General features: G+C 35.1%; 1 protein-coding gene across 4 annotated transcripts in view; it reads right to left on the bottom strand.

Moving 5' to 3' along the window:
• Nucleotides 1–12,967, bottom strand: part of LOC142980972 (nephrin-like) — a 173,831-nt gene extending 160,864 nt beyond the window's left edge. For all 4 annotated transcript variants that reach the window (XM_076126612.1, XM_076126616.1, XM_076126614.1 and 1 more), the window contains exon 1: nucleotides 12,663–12,967. The gene's annotated coding sequence lies outside the window, so the exon portion shown is untranslated. The remainder of the gene's footprint in view (nucleotides 1–12,662) is intronic.
• Nucleotides 12,968–13,491: the final 524 nt, after the last annotated feature.

Genomic DNA, 13,491 nt, shown 5'->3' with positions numbered 1-13,491 from the left:
TTTGTCAGTAGAGTAATGTAAAAGGTTCAGGACTAACATAAATGTTTTATGGGCATAGTCTCAGTTAATTGTGTCCCAGCTTTTGTCCTTAATTACTTAATTAGGTGCACAGAGCGATTTGTACTGAATAATGAATGCGAGGCGAGATCGTGCCTAATCAAACTGACGTATTCATTTTATATGTGATTCTATGTATATTCTACAATATACATTATACCATTGTATTAGGTTTTTGTGAGCTTACTTTAATATTAAGAGCTTTTTTTATTCAGTTAATGTGATACAGTTATTCATTTGAAGGTGCCTTTGTCATTTTGAGCCACGTGCCAATGTCGATTGAGTTTTTCTTAAGACGTGAAAAACATTCGCGATGCTAGTCAAAATTTTGCTTTTTAACCAGCTGCGAGATTCAAAAAAGGATTATGCCGCACTCCCGGTGCAACACTGTCACTTTTGTAAAAAAAAAACAAATCTATAGATATCTTACAAAGTCATTGTTTTGTGAGGTGTCAACGTTTTAAATGCTTCTCCTGAAAAACTAAATTTTTGCATAATTGACAGTATTGCACCGGGGATGCGATGCCTTAATAGCTTATGTATGTGTGTTCTTTGTGGTGATCTAGTGATTAATGCGTAGTCCAAATTTAACGATTCCTATGGCAATATCAATTATGTATTGTTTCATTTTTATGGGGTGATTAACCTTTCCTTAGAAAGTGCGCAAGGCCTAAGGCGTAACTTGTTGATTGCTACCTTGTCAACAAAAATTGGAACCGACTTTTTACGTGCCCTAGAAAACCAACAGATGATTCGTTCTAATACCAATATACGGTCATTGACCCCTAGACCGCGCGAACCTTTTTACGCAGGTTTATATTCATTGACCGATGAACGCAACCACTATTATTAATTTTGTGCAAATACTAATGTTTTAAATGTGAAAATCTGTCTGTTCTGGTTTCCCTGCTGAAACGATTTTGATGAAATGTATGAAAAGAGTTGAAAACTCGAGATCAAACGAAAAGTCAACCCATAAAAAGTGGCTTTTATAATCATGCTTGTAGGCAAAGGGCGGCAAAAAAGGGGATCAAAGTTTAAACGCGAATGTAGCCGCTTGGGTCAGCTACTTGACTATAAGCACCAAGTCGAGGCGCCCATAGCCAGTTGCGCCCACCGGTCGGTAACGATCTTTGGGTTAAGCAACCCTTGGCTTGGTAATTCCATAGATGGGTGACCGCATAGTGGTATTTGAGCTGGGCGTCTCCGTGCTTCGGAGGGCACGTAAAAAGTCGGTCCCGGTTGTTGTCTGCTAAGATAACAGTCGTTAAGCCATGGCAAAGGCCTTTCGGGCGGCTTGAACAACTTTGACACTAGGTTGACCACTAACCATACGACAAACAAACCAATTCTACAGGAAACCCGAAGATCCTGCATACTTTTAGTCATTTTAGGTTTCCTAAAGCCTTTTTCTAAAAGAAAATATTTGAAGTCACGTAACAATGACGTATCGTATACGAAGGTGCATGTTGATTTTAGGATGAGCGAAACGTGCGGAATATATAAGCTTCTTACCTTTGCCTCTAAGTTTCCGGTAACGGGGAGAAAATTAAAAAGTGTGTGTACACATTGGTTAGTTATACCTTTAGTGTATAGAAGTTGGAGTATGTTGTAGACGGGTCTAAGAGAGGTTTTGAGACTTAACTTATAACAACTCTACTATCGAATAACTCTTGGTATCTTTATTAGGACTGGATGAATTTGCTCAAGTATGTTTGGTTAAAACAAAATAATTGTTTAGGTCTTTGTTTAGTCTCTTGGATTAGATGTATGTTTGAAAATATTTAAGCCCAGCCCATTTTTGAGGCACTCATAGCCAGTTGCCCTCACCAGCTAGCAAGCAAACAATGGGTTAACCAACTTTGACGTGGACATTCTAAGCATGTCTTTCGGAAGTTACGAAACTCAGTTATCAACTGTGAGTTGTGACGCACCTTCTCTACTCATCAGCTTTAAGGTATACATTTTATGGGTGTATGTCACTAGCCCTATAGACTTCTCACGTCGGAGCAACCAAGACATAATAATGTCAATTGTCTCATCATAGGACAGCTCCACGTAAAATTCTGGTCTATTCCAAAGGTACAGTCAGCTAAACGTATTTATATTTCAAAAACTTCTTTTTCCGAAAAGTTAATAAATACTTGAATAAAATCAAGTTGAAATTGATGAAATTGTACATTTCAATAAATGTGAAATGTTTTCGCCGTGGAATAGTAGGCATGCAACAGAATAAAGACTTTCAAAAGATTGAATATGTTCAGCGACTTTTGGGGCTGACTGTACCACTTAGGAATAGACCAGTAGCTCAATTCTCTACTACTATCGACTACCGACAACCGACCTGTCATCGAAAAATTTTGTATGAAAATGTGATCAGCGCCTCTGACGGGCGTCGTAGAAACTTTTTTGGCAGTACATTCTAAATGTCAAAATTTCGATGGCTAGCCGGTTGTCACACACTATTTTCATACAAAATTTCTGGATGACAGATCGGTTGTTGGTAGTCGATAGTAATAAAGAATTGAGCTACAGATTTTACGTAAATTTTGTAATACCTCAATTACTTAGACTTACACGTGGAGATATTTCTATATTAGAACTGTGGCAAAGTTTGCAAGATATCTCGAGAATTCTTCCGGTAATTAAATCTCTGTAGGGAGCAAGTTTGATGTGATATACAGAGTGTTTCTTTTGTAGAGTGTACGGAAATTACACTAGCTGCGAAATAGGAGGAAACTTGTGAAACATTTTATCTTTTTATGAAATTAAAATGTATGTATGTATCGAGCAACGCGTAATATTATTGATCCGCCTACAATTATTGTACCTCAAAACAGTTTTGCAAAATATTAAGTACTACAGTCAAAAACTAAGGAAATAGTTATCAATAAAGTACCAGTTACCAGCCTTGTGATACAAATACACACCCACGTTTCGTCGTTAGTTAATCCCATATTATAGGAAGCGAACCTATTATCTACATATATATCTCGACTGCCTCCGTGGCGCAGGGGTTAAGGTCGCCACGCCGCTACTATTGCGTCGCGAATCGTGGGTTTGATTCCCACACGGAACAATTATTTGTGCGGTCCACAAAAAATTGTTTCAGTTTGCATGTTTATAAAAGTCCCCGCGACACAAGAGTAATTCTTGGTGCGGGAGGTGTGTAATTTTTTTATTGTCATATACCATGCAAGTTAGAAAAATCTGGGCTACTATAGTAAACGCCAATATTAGTAGGTATTTTGCCCGGCCCGAGATAGATCTTGAGAGCTTGTGATCAGTACCTCGATTCTGTACCACTTTCGACTACCGACAACCGGCAAGCTATCGACAATTGACATTTAGAATGTACTGCCAAAATGTTTCCTACGACACCCGTCAGAGGCGCTGATCAGATTTTCATACAAAATTTCTCGATGACAGTTCGATTGTCGGTAGTCGATAGTAGTAGAGAATCGAGGCACAGCTGTCACATACAATACTGGCCGAAACCAAAGCATAGTTGTTATTCAAAGGTATCTATAAATCTCATTCCTTTGTAAATATTTATCAATTTGTGGAGGCTTCAATTTCCTGTTTTGGTTACATTATTTGACTATAAAAGGGTCGTGGATATGATAAAGTATATTTATATATCTGTGGGTGTGAGATAACGTAAAAGAAAGTGGTTTGCTCTTTAAGGTATGATTTTAGAGTCACGTTTTTATATTATATTGTGTTATGATTACTCTTGTAAAGTACTAAAGGCTTTTCTCGGATTTATTTTTTGTATATACGAATATGATATAAAATGATTTACACGAACACTCTAGTGATTCTCTTTTTTTTTTTAATTATCTTTAACCGCTTATTGATAAAAGGCAGATATCCTATCCAATAGATAGAGTGAGTGTGTACGCAAACCACTTTTATAAATCCATTTGATAAGTTACCTGATATTTATTAAGAAGTAGTGCAACCGGGCCTTAACCTTATATTACTTGTCACTTTTACAAAGTGTATACTAATTCTAGTCACTCAAAATATCGAACCCGAATGTGCAGTAATAGAACCCACGACTCTAGTTAGAACGGCGTGTTAGTCACCTTAACCACTATGCCACAGTTGCCATCAATCTATAGCAGCAGTACTATCCGTTCACATTTATTAGGGTCATTGTAACACGCAGTTACGCTTAAATTGCTAACTCAATGCGGGTTAAATTTGGCATGAGATAAATTACATTACGGGAAAGCTCACGGACGTGTGCTTATGGCAAAAATAAACCATCAAAGAGAATATGTTGGTAGAAAGGACGTTTGTATTAGGGCGTGATTTTATGAAAAATCTAACGGCCTGCCCCGGCTTCACAAAATTTAAACAGTTATTTAACAAAAGGTATTCTCTATTAAAAATATCTATGAAAAAACCGCATCAAAATTCGTTGCGTAGTTTTAAAAATTTAAGCATGCAAACTTACATACAGACATAGGAACAGACTCGGGAGGCGACCTTGCTTTATACCATGTACTGTTTAATTAATACAATATACCTACTTTACATAATATTATAAATAATATCACGGATATTTATTTAATACATTCGAAATATTTTAATATTAATAAAGGTAATCACACATAACTTCGAAAAGTCATTGAAACATTGAACAAAATTTAAACATCATTTATTTCATTGTAAGTATTAGAAATAATTGTCACATGCTCCAACGGTGAAGGAAAACATCGTGAGGAAACCTTGCATGCCAAAAATTTGTTTAATACATTTATTTAGGGCATGCAAAGTCCCCAACCCGCACTTGGCCAGCGTGGTGGACTCAAGGCCTAACCCCTCCCTCATTACGGGAGGAGACCCTTGCCCAGCAGTGGGACAGTAATGGGTTAAATTTATTTATTTTATTTTATAAAGGTAATCAATAATAGGCTTTTGTTTAAACGAGTTGACAATCAATTTATAAAACATCGAAATTTATACAAGTATGTAAATGTATTGCAAATTATTTATTCATAATTTTGCATATATCTTGGTAGGTACATATGTATGTATGTGCAAAAAATCTTGCCAGTTTGACAACTAGTAGATATAGTACTAGTTTCATAAATATATGTATATGCAAAAAACTGTGTCGTAAAAATGCTTTTAGCTACGCCTATCAAAATAACATCCCAGTTGCCCATTAAGGCGCTCATAGTTCATTGCCCTCACCAGTCGGTAAATGATCAGTGAGTTAAGCAACTGTTCGTATGGATTTTTCCTAGATGGGTGACCAATAAGTAGCGTTTGAACTGGGTTTATCAGAGAACCTGTCATATCGGTGCCGGTAGTCCTATTGAGATAACAGTCTTTAAACAATGTCAAAGATTTTCGAGTGACTTGAACAACTTTAACACTAGGTTGAACACTAACCATACGATAAATAAATGTCGTTTTAATTTACAACCAAATAACATTTTTTTAATGGTGGCATATCGAAATTGCTACCAGAATTTCAAATACCTATTAAAATATATACAACAAAAATTTCATTTGAATATATTAATAAATAATTTATAATATCACGGCAAAAATATATAATGGAACTGACAAAAACTGGTACAAATAATTACTTGAATAGATATCTAATTGTAATAAAACACTACTAACATGAAGTATCTGAAAGTCTTTCCAAGAATATTTTCTCAAAATACTCCCTAATATTTTCTCAAGATAACAGCTTTTCTGCCTCATTACAGATATGAAATGAGCCTAAAATAGATTTAATACAGAAGTACGAGATAAGATGACTAATATTGGTAATTGGAATAGTACCTATTGAATCAAGAATATTGGCTCCTTTACAAGAGTATTAGAAATACGTAATTACATAGATTTTTGCTTTCACTAATAATAATTTTTTGATATATAATATTCAATAAGATTTTTTCGAGAAGCTTGTGGACTTAACAACAGCCCCGCGGATCGATCTCTGAGGTTAAGTTACGCTTGCCGAGATTGATATGTGGATGTATGACCGTCTTATACATATCGAGTTTCGGGGCCCCGGCTGTCATTCTGCGATCTTTGACAGTCGCTTGAAAGTCTGACAACCAACCGAAAGGTATCGTGTTATAACCCAACTATCTGGGTTGTGGAGGTCCGATAGGCAGTCGCTCCATGTAAAACACTGATAATAATCAGCTGCATCTGGTGAGACTGGAAGCCGACTCCAACATAGTTTGGAAGAAAGGCTAGACTGTTATATTCTTGATATATTATATTTGAAAAGATTTTTTGATAATTACTGATAAGTATTGTTTTTGTCCGTGACCTCGCCCGCATTGATTTCAACCTATGACCTTTCCGGGATATAATTTATCACCTTGTCAGTAAAAACAATATAAACGACATTTTTGTTTATTTTTGGATGCGTCTTTAAAATGATATACTTACTGACGATCATTCTAGAAAGGTCAAAATGGAAACAGATTACGTATAATTATAATGTTTAATCGCAAATAGCGATAACAAAACGGCTATACTTTAGGTATATGATAATATGTTTACGCTTTGCGCGTCAACAGCTAGCCACTAAACCCCTTTTTGCTATAGAATTGGAGATACTTGTAGGACATAGGATGACAAATAAGCTTGTTTTTTATCCCGTACGAATAATAACCATTTATTCTTTCGGGAGCTTTGCATTTCCTCAAGAATTCTATCAAAAAAAGTTATTAAAATATACAACCCTATAAAGCTAAATGATACATGGCTAAACTACTTTAACAAAAATAAACAGCTCTTGTAACACATCACATTCCACAGAATAAAAATATACTTTATAAATTAGCAAAAACTAGCATTTAGTTCTTATATAAAAACAGTTTAAAGTCATAAAATCAAGACCTAAGAGATAGGTGCAATTATGCACAGGCTGTTCTGCAATTCGACGCCAGTACGTAGTTGGTAAGTAACCCAATTTACCCAGTTGTTCCACCACGGCAGCCGGGCAAACAGCTGCTATCCGGCTTTTTGTCCGGATAAGTTATTTCGACCGTTGTATCTGAATATTGAAGAATTTCGGCCGAGGTCGACAAACTGTGACAACTATTTGCGTATTAGTTTTACCCTGGCTTTACCCGGGTTAACTTTGGATATTTTACCGATTGGCATGCATTATAGCTTATGCCTTTTATGAAAAGTATTACTATCAAATGGTTGTTTTTGAGCCCTTGACCATCTTCTCGCTTTTTAACATTAGCTCTCCTTTTTATTTGAAAACTATCTAGTATCTCACTTACATAGAATAGATAATAATATAAAAGTTTTAAAAGCAGAAGAAATGGTTTACACATGTAGTAAATTGCAGCATTTTCAAATAAGTTTGAATTGAACTGTTACGACAAAATGTATAGATGTGACTGTAGCAAAGGAAGTTTGTAAAGATGGCTCCAAGTAACGTTTCTTTGGTCTCTGCCTACTCCTTTGGTAAAAAGGCGGGATATTATGTATGTATGTAAGTATTAACTGTTACTTCATTTTTAAATTTATGTCTGAGAGGCTTTCTAAAAGATTATTCATCCATATTTTCTACATAAAGGTGAGTAAAGCCTATATAACCGAAGTATAGTTAATTTAATAAAACCTCTATTGTATGTTTTACAACCACGCAATATTAAATTATACGTTTCAGACAATGTTTTTTAAAGCTTTGTTTTAGATGAAGAATGAGATAGGCAAATATAATATTGTAGCCGTTTTTGAAATATTACTGAAATAATACATTTTGTTATTTTATTACGTAGTAAGCTGACCCGTGCGGTTTCGCGTCAAATTTGCGTAAAAAGAATATGGCTTTTAGGTGCTGTTTCTAGATAAAATTTGTTGCTGTTTCTCTGCAATACAAATACTAACAATCATTAAAAAAATTGTCTCTCTGTTAGGCATGGGTCAACTCCCGGAATGAGGGAGGGTTTAGGTTTTCAACCGATTGACAAGACCTTTATTCAAATTAATACACTAGTTTTCGCGAAACAGAAAAACATTGTATTCAAAAATAGCAACTTAAGATACTAAAGTTTTTACCACTTTAAGATTGGGTACAGTTGTTTTGATATGAAAGCAGAAGAAACAAACATCAATACTAGTTGAGCTTATAGTAAACTTATATGATAACGGTAGTTTATTATTAAAAAGCGTTAAAACTCATACAAAAAAACGCTATTGAATAGATAAACTACCGCTAAATGTACTCAGAAACCGGGGGTTAGACATTGAAACCCCAGGTATTCTGGTTGCTATAATTAAGCTGTTACGAGTGACACTAGTCCAGAATGTCCGGTGTCTACTGATAACGGCGCGGTAGGCTGCAAGCTGTCCGAATTAGAGCAATACATATTAGACCGACCATTACGCAATCTAGGCTCAACGCTAGACATCGAACATTGGGAACATTCTAACATATAGGTTCAGTAGCTCGATTCTCCACTACTATCGTCTACCAATAATCGGCTAGCTATCGAGAAATTTTCACAAAAATCTGTTTGACGCCTCTACCGGGCTCCGCAAGAACTATTTTGGCAGTACATTTTAAATGTCAAACTCTCGATACTTGACAGTACAGACTATACAAATTTGCACTACAGTAGTGCGATGCTGTACAGCCGGTACTTTCGAGTATCGATAGTTTGGCATTTAAAATGTACTGCAAAAATAGTTTCAACGACGCCCGCTAGAGGCGCTGAACTGATTGTCATTCAAAATTTGTCGATAGCTAGCCGGTTGTCGGTTGAGAATCGCGATATATAGGGATGTTGTCTACCAATTTTAAACTTTCGCGACTTGTTCGCATAATGTTACAATGCAACGGGTCTTAAACGCGATTGGAAATTAATGGGATACCTTATTTGTTTACCCGAATTTTTATCGAATTGCATCGTGTGTCAAAGTACCGATAATTCCGAACACAATAATATCAATAAAAACCAAGTGAGGGTAGTCGTAGAAAATCGCGCCACAACAAGACGACGCTTAGCAGCCACATCAGTCAGCCCGTGATCACGGTCGATAAATTTCGATCGAAACGTCAGGTAAACAATTTTTTATAAGGAATTGATTAATCGCATGTATATTAAAACGTTAATATTAAAACTACATTGTAGTATATATGTACATACGACATATATGACGTTACAGTGTTGTATTTTAGATGAAATCGAGTGTCTAAATTGTGAATGATGTTCTAAGTTCTGAATTCTATGTACCTTTGCCAGCCGCGAACCTTACGTAAAATACTCTCTACTAAGTTATTGGACTATAGTTTCGTGTTCCCAGTTTTATCCTTTGTGACTGTTGCACATTGAAATTCTACTTCGATTGCGGGTCAAGTTTGGTAAGTTCTTCAAAGTTTTTTAAAAGTCATTTTCAGGAGGTGGTTCGTGGTTCGAACCAATTTTCCGGTAAATGAATAAAACATTTCTAGTTAATATTAAATTTGCTGTAACTGTTTCTTCTTTACACTTTAGTTTTTAAACTTCAGGTACTTAACAGCTTGCTTCTAAAGCCTTCAACTTATGCAAAAAATATGAGCTGCTATGTATTATTAGTTGTAAAATACCTAACTACGCAGTGATGGGTATGTCACATAGTTTACGCCGCATTAGTAATAATTACAAAGTGATTGAATAAATGGGAAATCAGTAGCGTAATTTTAAAAGTGATTACTTTTGTACTTAACTCAGGGCGTTTGATTTACATACATAACAAGTTTGGTGACCTACAAATGTCAGCTACTTTTAAGTTTTTGGGAAGAATATTCTGCGTAAAGTATTGAGACAAATTTCCAAGAAAATGGCTATAAGTTACGTTTAATATTACGTAATACTAAAGAGTGAAACCCTTTACTGCACGTGGGTGTATCGATACGTCTCGATCACTTCTGCGAAGACTAAATTTGAAATGTTATTGCGAACTTTCGTTACTATTGAATATCGAGACGGCTTTGTATAGAGACGATTGACACTCAACACTCCTTAACTAAAATTAAATTGACCGTGTTATCGGTTTACGCTACTGTCTATTATCAGGTCTAGAATTCAATTCGTGTCGGGTACACTGTAATTTTTTTATATTTTAGGCATTCTTAGATAGTAATTCAGAGTAACTTAGGTTCTGCGATAACTATATTAAAGTTTCTCTGCTAGAGTAAAAAGGCTACGAATCCAAGTCCCTATTATTCTCTTTAGTGGGTCAATGTAGAATGCTGGACATAACGTCAAACAAAAGTCAAAACGCGCTGAGAGTCATATGCACAATATAAAAACTAAGCAGTACATTATAGTACATCATATGTATTAAAATATTATGTATTAACGTACCAGCTAGGTTTTATTTTGTCTAAGATATCTTAGATAGCTTATTCATCGATCCATTATCTTCATATAACATACGTGTGAACAAAAATGAGAAATTAGCCAACAGGGACATTATCGTAACTGTACTACAAGACACTTTAATATACTGATATTTTCTTATTTTATACACGTAAGGCCACGATGTAATTATCTACATGCGAATATATAATTTATCATAATTAGTACTTGGAAAAAATTGACGTGGTTTTTATATAAAGTGTCGATGATTAGATTTATAAATATTAACGTTATTTTATGTTAAGGAACGCAAAATATTAGTTACTTAATTAATTCTATTTGATGTCTAAGTTGGTTAAATACTGTCATTTCTACACAAATCACTATGTTTCTAAATAAAAGTTCCCTATTTTATTCCGCAATGATTTGCAGGGTGTTTTTGTTTCTTCGTTTTCAGATACGATACAATAATAACAGACATTTAGAGACACTAAAAACACAAACCTTTTAAAAAAGCAAAACAATAAAAATAGTAGACTAAGCATACTCTTAGTACCTATTTATAGAAAGGAAAAACATCTCAGAAACAATAAATACGTACAATGCCACAAACTGATATTATTATACACTAAATGAAATTCGTTGACGAACAAAAAGTAGGCCCGAGGCGAAATTACGCAAATATTTTATTCTTGTTACTATTCTGTTCGTGAAGTGACTTAGATAAAAAAGTTTTATATGTTAATTCGCGTCGTAAGCCATACAAAGTTCAATTTTCATGAAAACCCGACTCCAGAACGAGAATTGCGAAAGAGTAACAAACATATTTCACTTATAATATTGACTTGGAAGGCATTTATGACCTAAATGGCCAGATTTGAGCCAGTTTTGTGGCTTAACGGCCTGCAGATTGCTCTTTGAAACTCTCTAATAGTAAATACGAAGTACCGACTCGTTATGCCGAACGTTTTAAGTTTCCGTAAAACGAAAACCTCGTTCAAAATCATTTCATTTAAATCAAGCTTTACAAAAATGAATGGACTCCTGTAAAAATATGTTTTAACTGTTTAATTAACTCTCTGCCGTTGGTAGGAATAAAAAATATTAAAAGGCAAAGGCTACGTCAAGTTTGATAAAAATAATAAAGTGGAAAATTCAAAGTTGTCGCGGCGCGGCCGGTCATCGGAGGCAGCCTGAATAGAGGCCGCCCTTGCGAGATAACGCTCTCTGAATAAAAGATAAAACTTTATCTGTGAATGGTGAAAATCTGAGCCATTTGTTAAATACATAGGTACTACTACCTATTATAACACAGCCAAGTTGCCAAGAAAATTTATGTCCACTAATTTGAATTTTATTTTCATAATGTAATCGTTCAAGCTTGATAATTTCTTGGGGGAATTGGCACCGATTACCGCTCCCAGTACTAAGATGTAGGACCTGTTTTAGAGATAAACTTCTGGATTAACAAGAAACGGGTCAAAGAGGTAAATACCTAATGCCCAAAGAGTAAATAATTGAGATTTTTAATTAGTTTACAATCTACCCTCCCTATTCTTAGAGTGTTAGAAATAACTATGTAAGAATAAACGAGATTGTCTTGTTTTCGTAAAGAAAAGGTCGGCTTGAAAAATACGCTGTCTAGCTTAAATTGGAACGTCTGGATAACGTTATTTAACTGCCTAACTATAGAACCGACGAGATTAAATGAGGTTTAAAGAAAAACAAGCCGGAATAAAAAAAGAAAAACCGGTAAAGCGAACAGTTGAATAAAGTTCCGCATAATTAACTTCGAAAAATAGTTCCAATATTTTGGTTTATGGATGAGAATATCAAAACAGTCCCTAATTATGCATAACAAAACATGGACCCTTTCAATCGGAACTTTTTGTGAAACGATCCGTAAAAGACCTTTGTATAAAAAAATCTGTGACACTTTTACCCGATTCAGGGATCAAAACCGAACTTTGTTGTTTGAAAAGTTACTAATGCGTGAGGATCGAACTCTATAATTAGGCTCGTATATTATTAAAAATGTTCTAATCGAGAATAAAATCAAATAACAAAAAATCCTGACGAATAACCGTAAAGAAGTAACATGTCTTCATTATTTATGTAACTGTAATTACAGGCAATCGACTCTTGCAATTACACATGACATAATTACAAGTTAAATGTATGTTATTCACGTAAAAACGTATTGAAAAAAACTTATGTTAATCAAGACAGGTCAATAATACTTAGAAAACCACTTACAAGTCTATTATGTAGTAAAATTGACACCAACCAAGGTAAACCACACACTCCACAGTTTAAATTAAAAAATCGTGCACTTTAAAAAACAAAAATCGTTTTTAATTTAAATTCATTCATACACATACACTGTAACTGAATTGTCCAGATTCACAACAAAATAGCACAACGAAAATATTTCGTATCTGTTTTGAATTTAAATGAACACGTAATTTCGTGTTTCGTACGTTCGGTAACGCGCGGGCCGACCGTACACGCGTGCGTCTCCCTCCACAGACGGCTATGGACTGTCCGGCCTTTGAAGTGCTGCCTATACAACTGAGTCATTACAGGATGGGAATGTATGAAGATTGAATGAGACGGCTATTATTTTAATAGATTTGTAGTTCAGCTGAGTGTGTAACGGGGAGGTTTGTGGAAACCAGTTCTACTACTATGTTAGACTTATTTGCATAGTTCGTTCGCCGATAATTTGCTACGCGTATGCTAAGAATGTACGTTATTTGGCACCGTGTAAATATAATCTTGTGCCGGCTGGATTTTCCGGCTTTAATGAATGCATATTTAATTGAGAGATTTAAAAGGTGTTAGGTGAAGGGCGTGTCAAAAGGACGGAATGTTTAAAATAACCGCCTAATGGCCGCTCGAGGTCTGATCGTAAAATTAAAACGCTTTAAGAATACAAGTATTGCAAGATCGTCGTAAATGGTCAACTGTCAGATTTAATTAAAGTACTTCGTTTTTTAAAGTAGTGGAAACGTGATCAAGTGGCCCTGTAGTGTCGGCAGAGTTTGGAACCAATTAAAATAAAATCACTTCGTTTTTTCGATCC

Source organism: Anticarsia gemmatalis, chromosome 19 (genome assembly GCF_050436995.1).
Source record: "Anticarsia gemmatalis isolate Benzon Research Colony breed Stoneville strain chromosome 19, ilAntGemm2 primary, whole genome shotgun sequence".
Classification (NCBI taxonomy): Eukaryota; Metazoa; Arthropoda; class Insecta; order Lepidoptera; family Erebidae; genus Anticarsia; species Anticarsia gemmatalis.
The sequence above is the reverse complement of the archived record's forward strand: the minus strand, read 5'-3'. Positions and strand labels throughout refer to the sequence as shown.